Here is an 11,343-nt window from a genome sequence, read left to right on the forward strand (position 1 = left end):
ATTCTCAAAAATATAAAACAGTAGGTTAATATGACTGCTAGGATTGATAAAACGCTATCATTTCTTACCTGAAGACCTGAAATGAATCACATGGGAAAACAAGTTTAGCCAATCAACACCACTTACCTAGAGATGTGAATGCAGGATGCTCCGACGTGGCGAAGGTGCACATCATCACTTACCTGGACACCAGAAAGGACCCCCTATAACAACCATTCATTTTATCTTGATCTCTTGACGGGACCCTGAAAAACACATGCTACAGGTTCAAAAGGACAGAACTCGTAGCAGGACACCTTCAAACAACCTTAGACATTTCCTTCACCATGAGAATATCAACTCTACCTGAATACTTGTAGTACGCCAAGGTCGAGGGCATTGTCCAATATGACAGCATTTCATCATGGGGCACCTGCAAAGTCTCATGGTTACGAGCATCATGACAATCACCCGAATATGGCAAGTGCTCATCACTCACATGGCTCATTAAAAATTTTCTCTAAAATAAGATAAATGAAAACTCATGGTTTCTAGAATTGGTAAGAACAGTCATTTCCTACCTGAATACCTGCAAAGAAAAATGGTAACAACAGTTGTTAGGGAAACTATCATAACTTACCCAGCTATGTAAATATCAAATGACCTGTGCTCTGGTTTACTCCATATCTGGTTTAGTCCATATCGTCACCTACCTGTATACAAGCACTGCCCACCATTAATGAGCATTGTTAGTTTAATCATGATCTCTTCACACAAACCTAGAAAGGTAATATGAAATGCCTGTTAAAGGACACAGCGTTTTCTATCAGGACACCCACAAATAATGGTGGTCACTTCATCATTAGGAGACGCATCCATCTACCTGCATACTTGCAGCAATCCAAGGTCAACACCAACGTCAGATAAAATGTCCTTCTTTGACTGGACACCTGTACAAATCCTATGACTAGTACTGTGATGGGGAACGCCATGATAAATACCTGTATTCACATAATACCTCAGCATTCACATGGGTAAAAGTGAACATTTCCAGAAATAGAACAAATGAAAACTCATGGTATCTAGAAGCGGTAAAGACTATCATTCCCTACCTCGATACCTTCAAAAATCATGGTAACAAGACATAGGAGGACACATCATTACTTCCTTAGGTATACGAAGGTCAGAGGGAATGTGCTGTGGTGTAGCCCCGCACCAGCACCTATCTCCACACCAGCAATGACCCACAATAACTACCATTAATAGGCTCACCAGGATGTCTTGACATGAATCTGAAAAACACAGTGTGGAATACGTTTGGGGCACATAAATCATCCTACCTCTAAAGCTGTAAATTTCCTTGGTCCCTTGTACCATTTTGGTACCCATCCACATTACCTGGCTAGTTGCAGGAGTTCAAGGTCAATTCCTGAGAAGAAACACCATCTTCTCTTGAAGGGATACCTGAAAAAATTCCCAAGGTCACTAACTCAATGATGGCAATATGATAAATTACCTGGATCACCTGCATATCTGTTCATCACTACAAGTATTAAATACATGTCATCTCGAAACAGAATACAAAAAAATCTCATTTGTACTAATATAATTAGGGTCAAATTAATTTCTTAACTACACACATGCCAACAACAAGGTAAATATTAGAGTCTCAAAAATTAATTACACAGATATCTAAAAATCAGAATGTCTTTAATGAGTTAACATCACAACATCTCATACTTGTATACTAATAACTGAAAACAAACATGGTAACACGAATGTTTGGGACACAATACTTACTTACCTTCATATTGAAGATCAGAGGGTCTTCACTGTGGTAGGATCCGCTTTATCACTTACCTGGTTGAAAGCAAGATTCTGTTAGCAACCACTGTTATGTTCACAGTGATCTCGTGACAGGAACCTAAAAAACACCTTCAACAAATGTGTTTAAATATACCATTTGTGGGACTTCCCGGGTGGCGCAGTGGTTAGGAATCAACATGCTAATGCAGGGGGACATGGGTTCGAGCCCTGATCCGGGAAGATCTCACATGCCGCAGAACAACTAAGCCCATGCGCCACAACTACTAAGCCTGCTCTCTAGAGCCCAAGAGCCACAACTACTGAAGCCCACGTGCCTAGAGCCCGTGCTCCACACAAGAAAAGCCACCATAATGAGAAGCCTGAGCAACACAACGAAGAGTAGCCCCTGCTCGCCACAACTAGAGAAAGCCCACAGGCAGCAACAAAGACCCAATGCAGCCAAAATTAAATAACTGAATTAATTAAAAAGAAAAAGATTAAAATTTGTTCTACCAGGACACCTACACCTAACCTGGTTTACTTCCATTATTATGGAACACATCAACTCTACCTGGGTACGTGCGTTAATTCAGGTCAACAACAATGTCGGGTAAGACTTTCACCTCTTAACTGGACACCTGCAAAAAACTAATGGTTACGACTGTGGTGGCAACTTCAAAACACTTACAAGATATGATCAACCTACAACATTCACAGGGTTAAATATCACTAGCCTCTAAAACGTAAAAAACGTAAACTCATGGTTACTACAATTATTAAGAACTTTTAGCATTTCTTACCTGAATACCTGCAACAAAATCTGGCTAACAAGAAGTGTTAGGAATGCCATCAACACTTACCTACGTACATGAAAAACAGATGGTCTGATCTTCATGTACGTAGGTATATGAAAACTGAAAGCTAATGTTTTAAGAACTGGAAAGGAATCTGTCCTTACCTGAATACCTGCAAAGAAGTCATTGTAACAAGTGTCAGGCTCACACTCATAACTTACCTACGTATGCGCAGGTCAGATAGCCTGTGCTGTGGGTGAAGCCGAGATCGTCACACAGCTGCCCCCCAACAGTGTCGCCCATTGACACCAACGCTAGGTTCAGAGTGATGTCTGGACAGGAACCTGGAAAAGACATGAGATATGGCCTTCCTACCAGGACACCTTGATTATGTTATCATTATAAGACGCATCAACTCTATCTGGTTACTTGCAGTACTCCAAGGTCAACACCAAGGTTGGAAAGCCATAGTTTCTTGACTGGACATCTGAAAAACCCTATGGGAAGTAGTGTGGTGGGAAAACCATAATAAATATCTGCATATGTGCAATCCCTCGACACTTAAGAGTGTTAAACTTTCTCTAAAACATCAAAAGGGAAAACGATTGTTTTCCAGATTGGCAAAGACACTATTATTTCTTACCCTAATCCCTGAAAAAAAAACCCATGGTAACAGGAAGTGTTAGGACACATCCTTACTTACTAAGATATCCGGAGGTCAGAAGGCCTGTGCTGTGCTTTACGCTCACAGCATCACTTACCTGGACACCAGCAAGGTCCCATCTGCAAATCCATCTCTCACTACTGTGTTAAATACATATTACCTCTAAAGAAGACTACTAAAAATCTCATCCCTACCAGTATTATTAGGGACACATTAAATTCCTAACACATCACATGTCAAAAACAAAGTCAATATGAGACACTGAAATCAGACATTATGTAGATATCTGAATATAAGAACGTCTTGAATCAGTGAATATCACATGATCTCATACTGGCATAACAAGCAAAGATAGTAACATGATACCTGCAAAAAAAAAAGACATAAACACAACTGTTAGGAACAGCATCCGCACTTACCTAGATATTGAAGATCACAAGGTCTGCAGTGTGGTTAGACGCACTTTAACACTTAACTGTTTAAGTGTTACGCTAGTAACCATTAGGTTCACCCTGTTCTCCTAACAGGAACCTGATGATATACATGCAACAAATGTGTTCAGGACACAACTTGTTCTACCAGGATGCCTGCACCTAACCTCATTCACCTCCATTATTAAGGAACACATCAACTCTACCTGGCTCCTTGCATCCATTCAAGGTCAACACTGTTGTCAGGAGAGACCAGTGGCACCCACCTGGGTACCTGCAAAAATCTTATGGATATGACAACCAAGTGATGTCACAACAAGTACCTGGAGGTGAACGACTCCTCGATACTTACAGGATTAAACAAATTCTAACTAAAATACGAAAAGTGTAAACTCGTGTTTACTAGAATTTGTGAGGACTCTTAGAACTTCTTACCTGAACACCTGCAACAAAATCACGCTAACGAAAAGCGTTAGGAACGCCATCATCACTTAGCTACGTACGTGAAGAACACATGGTCTGTGATGTGCTTTAGGCCCACATCATCACTTACCTAGATGCCAGCAACGTCCCCTGTTATCTACCACTGCTAGCTCACCATCATGTCCTGACAGGAGTCTGAAAACACATTCAGAGAATGTGTGTGATATCCATATTATTCTAGGGTACACCATCAGATTTCCTCAGTCAACGGTATCATTTTGTATCCCATCAACATTACCTGTGTACTTGCAGAACTGCAATGTCATACCCTAGAAAGAGACTCCTTGCTCTCCTGAAGGGATACCTGCAAAAATTCCAGAGTCAATAAAGCAGTGGTCGACTATATGATAGATCACCTGGATACATATATGTTGCAGGATCATTCCAAGTGTTAAATATACAGTGTTTCCAAATAAATAATAAAATCTTATTCTTAGTAGTATTATTGGGGACATGTTAATTTCTGAACTGCATACATGCCAAAAACAAAGTAAATTTAAGAGCCTTGAAAACATTAATTATGTAGAGATCTGAAAATAAGAAAGTCTCTAATAAGTTAATGCCACATCATCTCATATCTGTATACTACCAAAGACCTTAACAGGATACCTGCAAAAAAAAAAAAACCAAAAACAAAACGAAAGTATGGTATCACCAGTGTTAGGACACCAACAACACTTAGGTGGATATTGAAAATTAGATAGTCTACATTGTGGTTAGACCCACTTTTCAGTTACTTGGTTATGAGCAAGCTTCCATTAACAATCATTCTTAGGTTCACTGTGTTCTCTTCACAGGAACTTAAAAAAACACATGGATAAAATGTGTTTAAGGACCCAACCTGTTCTACCAGTACACCTGCACATCACCCTGTTCACTTCTATTATTACCTAACACATCAACTCTACCTGAATACTAGCATTAAATCAAGGTTAATACCATGGTCATGAGAGACCATCATTCTTCACTGGACACCTGCAAAAATCCTATCCTTACCAGTGTGGTGAGAAACTCCAATTACCAACACGATCAATCCCTGAACACTTACAATGGTAAACATAACTTTTCTGTAAAATATGAAAGTATGAACACATGGTTACTAGAATTGGTAAGAACTCTATCATTTCTTACCTGAATACCTGCAAAGAAATCATTCTAACAAGAAGTGTGAGAGACACTTCCTATCACTTACCTAAATATATGTAGATCACATGATCTATGCTATTGTTTAGGTCCAAATCATCACTTACCTCCATACCTGCTAGGTGCCTTGTTAACTACCATTGAAATACCTGACAAATGTGTTGTGGGAAATGTTCAGTACATGTCCTGTTCTACCTGTACACCGAAAACATTCCCTTGGTCAGTTGTATCATTTTGTAACTCATCAGTGTTAGCTGGGTAACTGCAGAACTCCAAGGTCCAACCCTAGTAAGAGGTACCTTCTTTTTTTGAAGGGATACCTGTAAAAATTCTATGGTCAATATCGCTGTGATGGACAATGTGATAAATTACTTGGATACTTGCATATCTATTATCACGAGTATAAAAAACACATTATTTCTAAACAAGAATACAGTTAATGCTCTTGCTTACTAGTGTTGTTCAGGAAGAATTAATTTCTTAACTGTATACATGCCAAAAGCAAGGTTATTGTAAGAATCATGGGAACGTCACTAATTAATTACCTAGATGAGTGGAAACAACTAAAGTCTCTAATGAGTTAATATCCCATAATATCATACGTCCTTACTAGCAAAGACCTTAATGAGATACCGGCAATAAACATGGTAACACATATGTTAGAGACATCATCCTCACTTACTAGATACTGAAGATCAGACAGTCTGCATTGTAGTAAGACCCACTTTATCACTCACCTGGTTACTAGCAATGTCCTGGTAATGACCACTGTTAGATTCACCATGATTCCTTGACTGGAATCTCAAAAAAATATACATGACAAATACATTTAAGAAAACAACTTGCTCTACAATGACACCTGCAAATAATCTTGGTCACTTTCATCAATGAGGGAACCATCAACCTGGCAGTACTTCAAGGCCAATAATGTTCTTAGAGACACCACCACCTCTCTGCAGGGCACATGTAAAAATCTCCCGATCAGTACTGTGGTATGGACCTGTAGGGTCCCTTACCTGCATATACCTCTAGCACTACCTAGGTTCAACACACATTATATTTAAATTCTCATCCTGTAAGGTCTAATGCTTACTAGATTTGGTTGAGACAGTGTCACTTCTTACCTGAATATCTTTAAAAAAAAAACCATGGTGCACAAATGTTAGACACACCATCCTCACTTACCAAGAAATCTGAAGATCAGATATTTGAAGGGGGCTTAAAGACACATCATCAGTTACCTGGATATAAGCAAAGTCTCTGTTAACAATCACTTATGAAGTCACCATGGTCTCTTGATTGGACCCTGAAAAATACATTGTGACAAATGTGTCCAGGGAGACACATTTTCACCTGGATACCTTAAATGACCTTCCTCATCCATCACTGTAGGACCTATCGACCTACCTGATATTTGCAGTAGTCCAAGTTCTACACCACTGTTAGAGATGCCATCAACTCTTCACTGCACACCTGCAAATATCCCATGGTTACTACTGTGACATCATCCGCATTTACCTAAATCTGGAGATCACATGATCTGTAAGGTGCTTAAGGCTCACATCATCACTTACTGGGATTCATGCAAAGTCTCTTGATGATGATGAGGAGGTTCACTATGATCTCTTGACTGGAACCTGAAAAACACATTGTGACAAATGTTTTATCTACGGACACACATTTCCCACATGAATTCCTGCAAATAACCTTCTTCACTTCCACCACTGCGGGACCCATCAACTAGATTTTTGCAGTATTCAAGGTATAGCCATATTTAGCGACACCATCAACTCTTGACTTTACATCTACAAAACCCCATGGTTACTATTATGAAGCAGAATTCCAGGATAGTTACCTCAGTAAATGCAGATTACTCAATACTCACAGGGTTAAACATACATTTTTTGTGAAATATAAACTGAATAACAGAATAACACGGTCACTAGACCGCAGAATAACACGGTCACTAGACCGCAGAATAACACGGTCACTAGAACTGGCAAAACATTATCATTTCCTACCTGACCACCTGCTAAGAACTCACACATAAAACCCATGTAAGTGATCCAACATCATTTACACGGATATATGAAGATCAGATGGTCTCTGATATGAAGATCATCACTTACCTAGATATCAGAAATGTCCCCCTGTTAATGACCACTGTTTAATTTATCATGGTATCTTGATAGGAACCTGACAACTACCTTGTGAAATATATGTTAAAGGACACAACTTTTTTTTACCAGAACATATGCAAATAATCATGGTGACTCCATCATTACAGAGCATATCAAGTCTATCTGGATACTTGGATTAATTCAAGGTCAATATCATTATCAGATAACATCATAATTTCTTGCAAAACCCCTATAAAAATCCCATGATTACCACCTGGGGGCGGGGATGGGGAAGACCATGATAATTACCTGGATACGTACAATACCTCAGCGATCACAGAGTTAAACATAATTTTTCCCTAAAATGTAAGATGTGGAAACCAATGGTTATAAGAATTGGTTAGGAATCTATCATTTATTACTTGAATACTTGTAAAAATCATGGTAACAAGAAGTGTCAGGGATATATCACCCCTTACCTATATATATGAAGACCAGATGGTCTGTGCTGTGGTTTAGGACCAAATCATCACTTACCTTGATATTCCATGTTCACTATCATTTATAAGCTCACCACGATATCTTGACATGAATCTGAAAAACACATCGTGAAAAATGTGTTTGGTACACATCTTATTCTACCTGAACACCTGCAAATTCCCTTTGTCACTTATACGATTTCAGGACCCATCAACGTTGCCTGCATACTTGCAGAAGTCCAGAGTCATACCTTAGAAAAAGACATCATCCTCTCTTGGACGGATGCCTGCAAAAATCCCATGGTCGAGGACTTCCCTGGTGGTCCAGTGGTTAAGACCCCATGTTTCCACTGCACGGGGTATGGGTTCGATCCCTGGTCGGGGAACTAAGATCCCGCACGCTGCATGGCGCGGCCAAAAATAAATGAATAAATCAATCAATCCCATGGGCAATTAGGTGTGATGGAGAATAAGATAAATTACTTGGATGCCTGCAAACCTATCACTGCGAATGTTAAATACACATTAGTTCTAAACAAGAAGATAGTAAAATCTCATGCTTACTAGTGTTCTTATGAACAAATTAACTTAACAGCATACATGCCAAGTAAGAGGTTAATAAAAGAGTTTCTATAACATCATTCATTTCTAGATATCTGAAATAAAGAAGGTCTCCCATGGGTTAATGTAACATAATTCCATATTTGTATACTATCAAAGGCTGTAATGAGATACCAGCAAAAAAATATGGTAACACAAATGTTAGGGACACCATCCTCACTTACCTAGATACTTGAGGATCAGATTTGAGGTCTGTATTGTGGTAAGACCCACATTATCTACCTGATTAAGAGCAAAATCCCACTGATGTCCACTGAGAGCTTAACTGTGATCTCTTAACCGGTACCTGAAAAAAATTTAACAAATGTGTTTAAGGACACAACCTCTTCTACCAGGGTATGTTTAAATACTCTTGGTTATTTCTATCATTATGGGACACATCAACTAGACATGGATACTTCCAGTACCCCAAGGTTAATACCATTGTCACGAGGCCATCAATTGGTGAATGGACACCTACAAAATCCCCACGTTACCTCTGTGTTGTGGAACACCGTGACTGTTACCTGAACACATGCTCACTCAGCACTCTAATGAATAAATATAAATTTTCTCTAAACTATAAAAAAATGAAAACCCATGGTTTCTAGAATGGTAAGGACTCTACACTTTCATACCTCAATAGCATGCAATAAAATTATCTTAAGTATTATTGATACCATCATCACTTACCTATCTATCTGAAGATCTGATGGCCTGGGCTGTTGTTTAGGCCCTCATTATCACATACCTTGATACCAGCCATGTCTCACATTAAGTACCGATTATAGGCTACCCCCGATCATGGTTACTAGAATTGGTGAGGACCCTATTATTCTAAACGGAATAGCTGTACCAAATACACGGTCAGAAGGTGTTAGGGACACCATCACCACTTACCTACATTTCTGAAGGTCAGATGGCTTGTGCTCTGGTTTAGGCCCACATCATCACTTACCTGGACATTAGCAGTGTCCCCATTAATGAGCACTGTTAGGTTTACCATTATGTCTTGATAGGAGCCGAAAAACATATTATGAAGTACGTGTCAAAGGACACAATTTATTCTACCAGAGTACCTGCAAATAACCTTGTTTACTTCTATTATTATGGGACACATCAACTCTACCTGCATATAAGCAGCATTCCAAGGTCAGCATCATTTTGGGGGTAAGACCGTCATTTCCTAACTGTATACCTGCAAACATCCCATGGTTACTACTGTAGGAAAGAACACCATAATTACCTGTAGACTTGTAACCTCTGGACACTTGGAAAGTAAAACAAATTTTCTCTCAAAATATAAAATGTAAACACTCATGGGCTCTAAAATTGGTAAGGACTCTATCATTTCCTACTTAAATAGCTATAATAAAAACATGTTAAGTGTTAGGGACACTATTGTCACTTACTTAGATATCTGAAAATCAGATGGCCTGTGCTATGGTTTAGGCCCACATCATCACTTACCTGGACACCAGCAAAATCCCTGTCAATGACCATGGTAAAGTTCATCATGCTTTCCTGACTGAAACCCGACAAACACATTGTTACAAATGTTTCTACTTACACATCTTTTTTCTCCTGGATACTTACTGAATTCCATTGTTTGCACCTTTGTTAGTAACAATATCCTTTGTTGACTGGACACTTGTAAAAAACCTAGTGAACAGTAAGGGCTAATTCTTAGTAGTGTTTATGAGAGCACTAACTTTTCTTACCTGATATCTGCAAAAACAAAGCAAAACATGGTGACACAGATGTTCGGGACACCATCATAATTTACCTAGATTTCTGAAGGTCAGAAGGGCTATAGCGTGGTAAGACTCATATAGTCACTTACTGCATCCAGCAAAGTGTCATTAACCACCATTGTTAGGGTCACTGTGATCCCCTGACTGGAACCTAAAAGAAACACACTGTGACAGATGTATTTAAGGACATAACTTTTCCTAGCAGGACACTAGCAAAGAACTTTTGTCACTTCCAACTTTATGGGCACATCAATGCTACCTGAACACTGGCAGAACTTCAAGGTTAACACTGTTGTTACAGGTACCATCACCTCTTGACCTTGTACCTGTAAAAATCTCATGGTCAACACTGTGGTGGAGAACGTTATGCATACTTACCTGGATACCTTCAAATCTCTCATTCATTCCTAAAGTTAAACACACATTATCTCTAAACTAGAAAACTGGCTAAACTAGATCTCACAGTTATCAGTGTTTGTAAGCCCCGTATCATTCTTTTATCTGAATATTTGCAAAAAACATGGTACTAACACGTGTTGGGGACCCCATCATCGTTTATCTAGATTTCTGAAAATCAGATGGTCTATATAATATTTAAGGTCCACGTCATCACTTGCCTGGATTCCATGATCTTCACCATTATCTCATGATTTGGAGCCTACAAACACACATGATGGCAACTATGATTAGGGATACGTCTCCTACATGGACCTCAAAAAATCCTATGATCACTACTATCATTAGGGGAATCACGATCTCAACCTGGATCCTTTAGTTCTAAGGTCAACACTGTAGTTAGAGACACCATCATCTCTTGACTGGGACCTGAAAAAAACACATGGTGGCAACCCTGGTTAGGAAAACGTTTTTCCATCTGGGCCTCTGCTAATTCCATCTGTCAATTCCATTATGGCAACCACCAACTCTACCTGGATATCTAGAGATTTCTAAGGTCAACGCTGTAGTTTTGGACACCATCTGCTATTCACTGGATACCTCAAAAATCCCATGGTCACTACTACAGTGAGGGCGCTGTGATATATTATCTGGATACTTGCAAGTATCTTTGTCACTACTAAGTTTTAAGACA

At 39.2% G+C, this 11,343-nt stretch overlaps 2 long non-coding RNA genes across 7 annotated transcripts; both read right to left on the minus strand.

Annotated features, from left to right (window-relative positions):
* Positions 1 to 640: 640 nt before the first annotated feature.
* Positions 641 to 2,904, minus strand: LOC307196093. Of its 2 annotated transcripts, XR_013831034.1 has the most exons (5): positions 2,801 to 2,904; positions 2,357 to 2,423; positions 1,378 to 1,903; positions 1,252 to 1,271; positions 641 to 688 (listed from the first exon to the last, which is right to left on the minus strand). It is a non-coding gene; the product is annotated as an uncharacterized lncRNA (long non-coding RNA). The 2 variants fall into 2 exon arrangements; XR_013831035.1 differs by lacking the exon at positions 2,801 to 2,904 and having other exon boundaries at positions 2,357 to 2,440.
* An 898-nt stretch (positions 2,905 to 3,802) lies between these two features.
* On the minus strand, positions 3,803 to 8,847 carry LOC307197050. 5 transcript variants are annotated; one of them, XR_013831311.1, is made up of 8 exons: positions 8,151 to 8,842; positions 6,875 to 8,014; positions 6,708 to 6,773; positions 6,542 to 6,606; positions 6,038 to 6,101; positions 5,154 to 5,224; positions 4,396 to 4,461; positions 3,803 to 4,292 (listed from the first exon to the last, which is right to left on the minus strand). It is a non-coding gene; the product is annotated as an uncharacterized lncRNA (long non-coding RNA). The 5 variants fall into 5 exon arrangements; XR_013831312.1 differs by lacking the exons at positions 3,803 to 4,292; positions 4,396 to 4,461; positions 5,154 to 5,224 and having other exon boundaries at positions 6,008 to 6,606; positions 8,151 to 8,300; positions 8,743 to 8,847; XR_013831313.1 differs by lacking the exons at positions 3,803 to 4,292; positions 4,396 to 4,461; positions 5,154 to 5,224 and having other exon boundaries at positions 6,008 to 6,606; positions 8,151 to 8,300; positions 8,685 to 8,842.
* Between the last annotated feature and the right edge of the window lie 2,496 nt (positions 8,848 to 11,343).

Source organism: Stenella coeruleoalba, assembly GCF_951394435.1.
Source record: "Stenella coeruleoalba genome assembly, chromosome: 1".
In the NCBI taxonomy this organism is placed as follows: domain Eukaryota; kingdom Metazoa; phylum Chordata; class Mammalia; order Artiodactyla; family Delphinidae; genus Stenella; species Stenella coeruleoalba.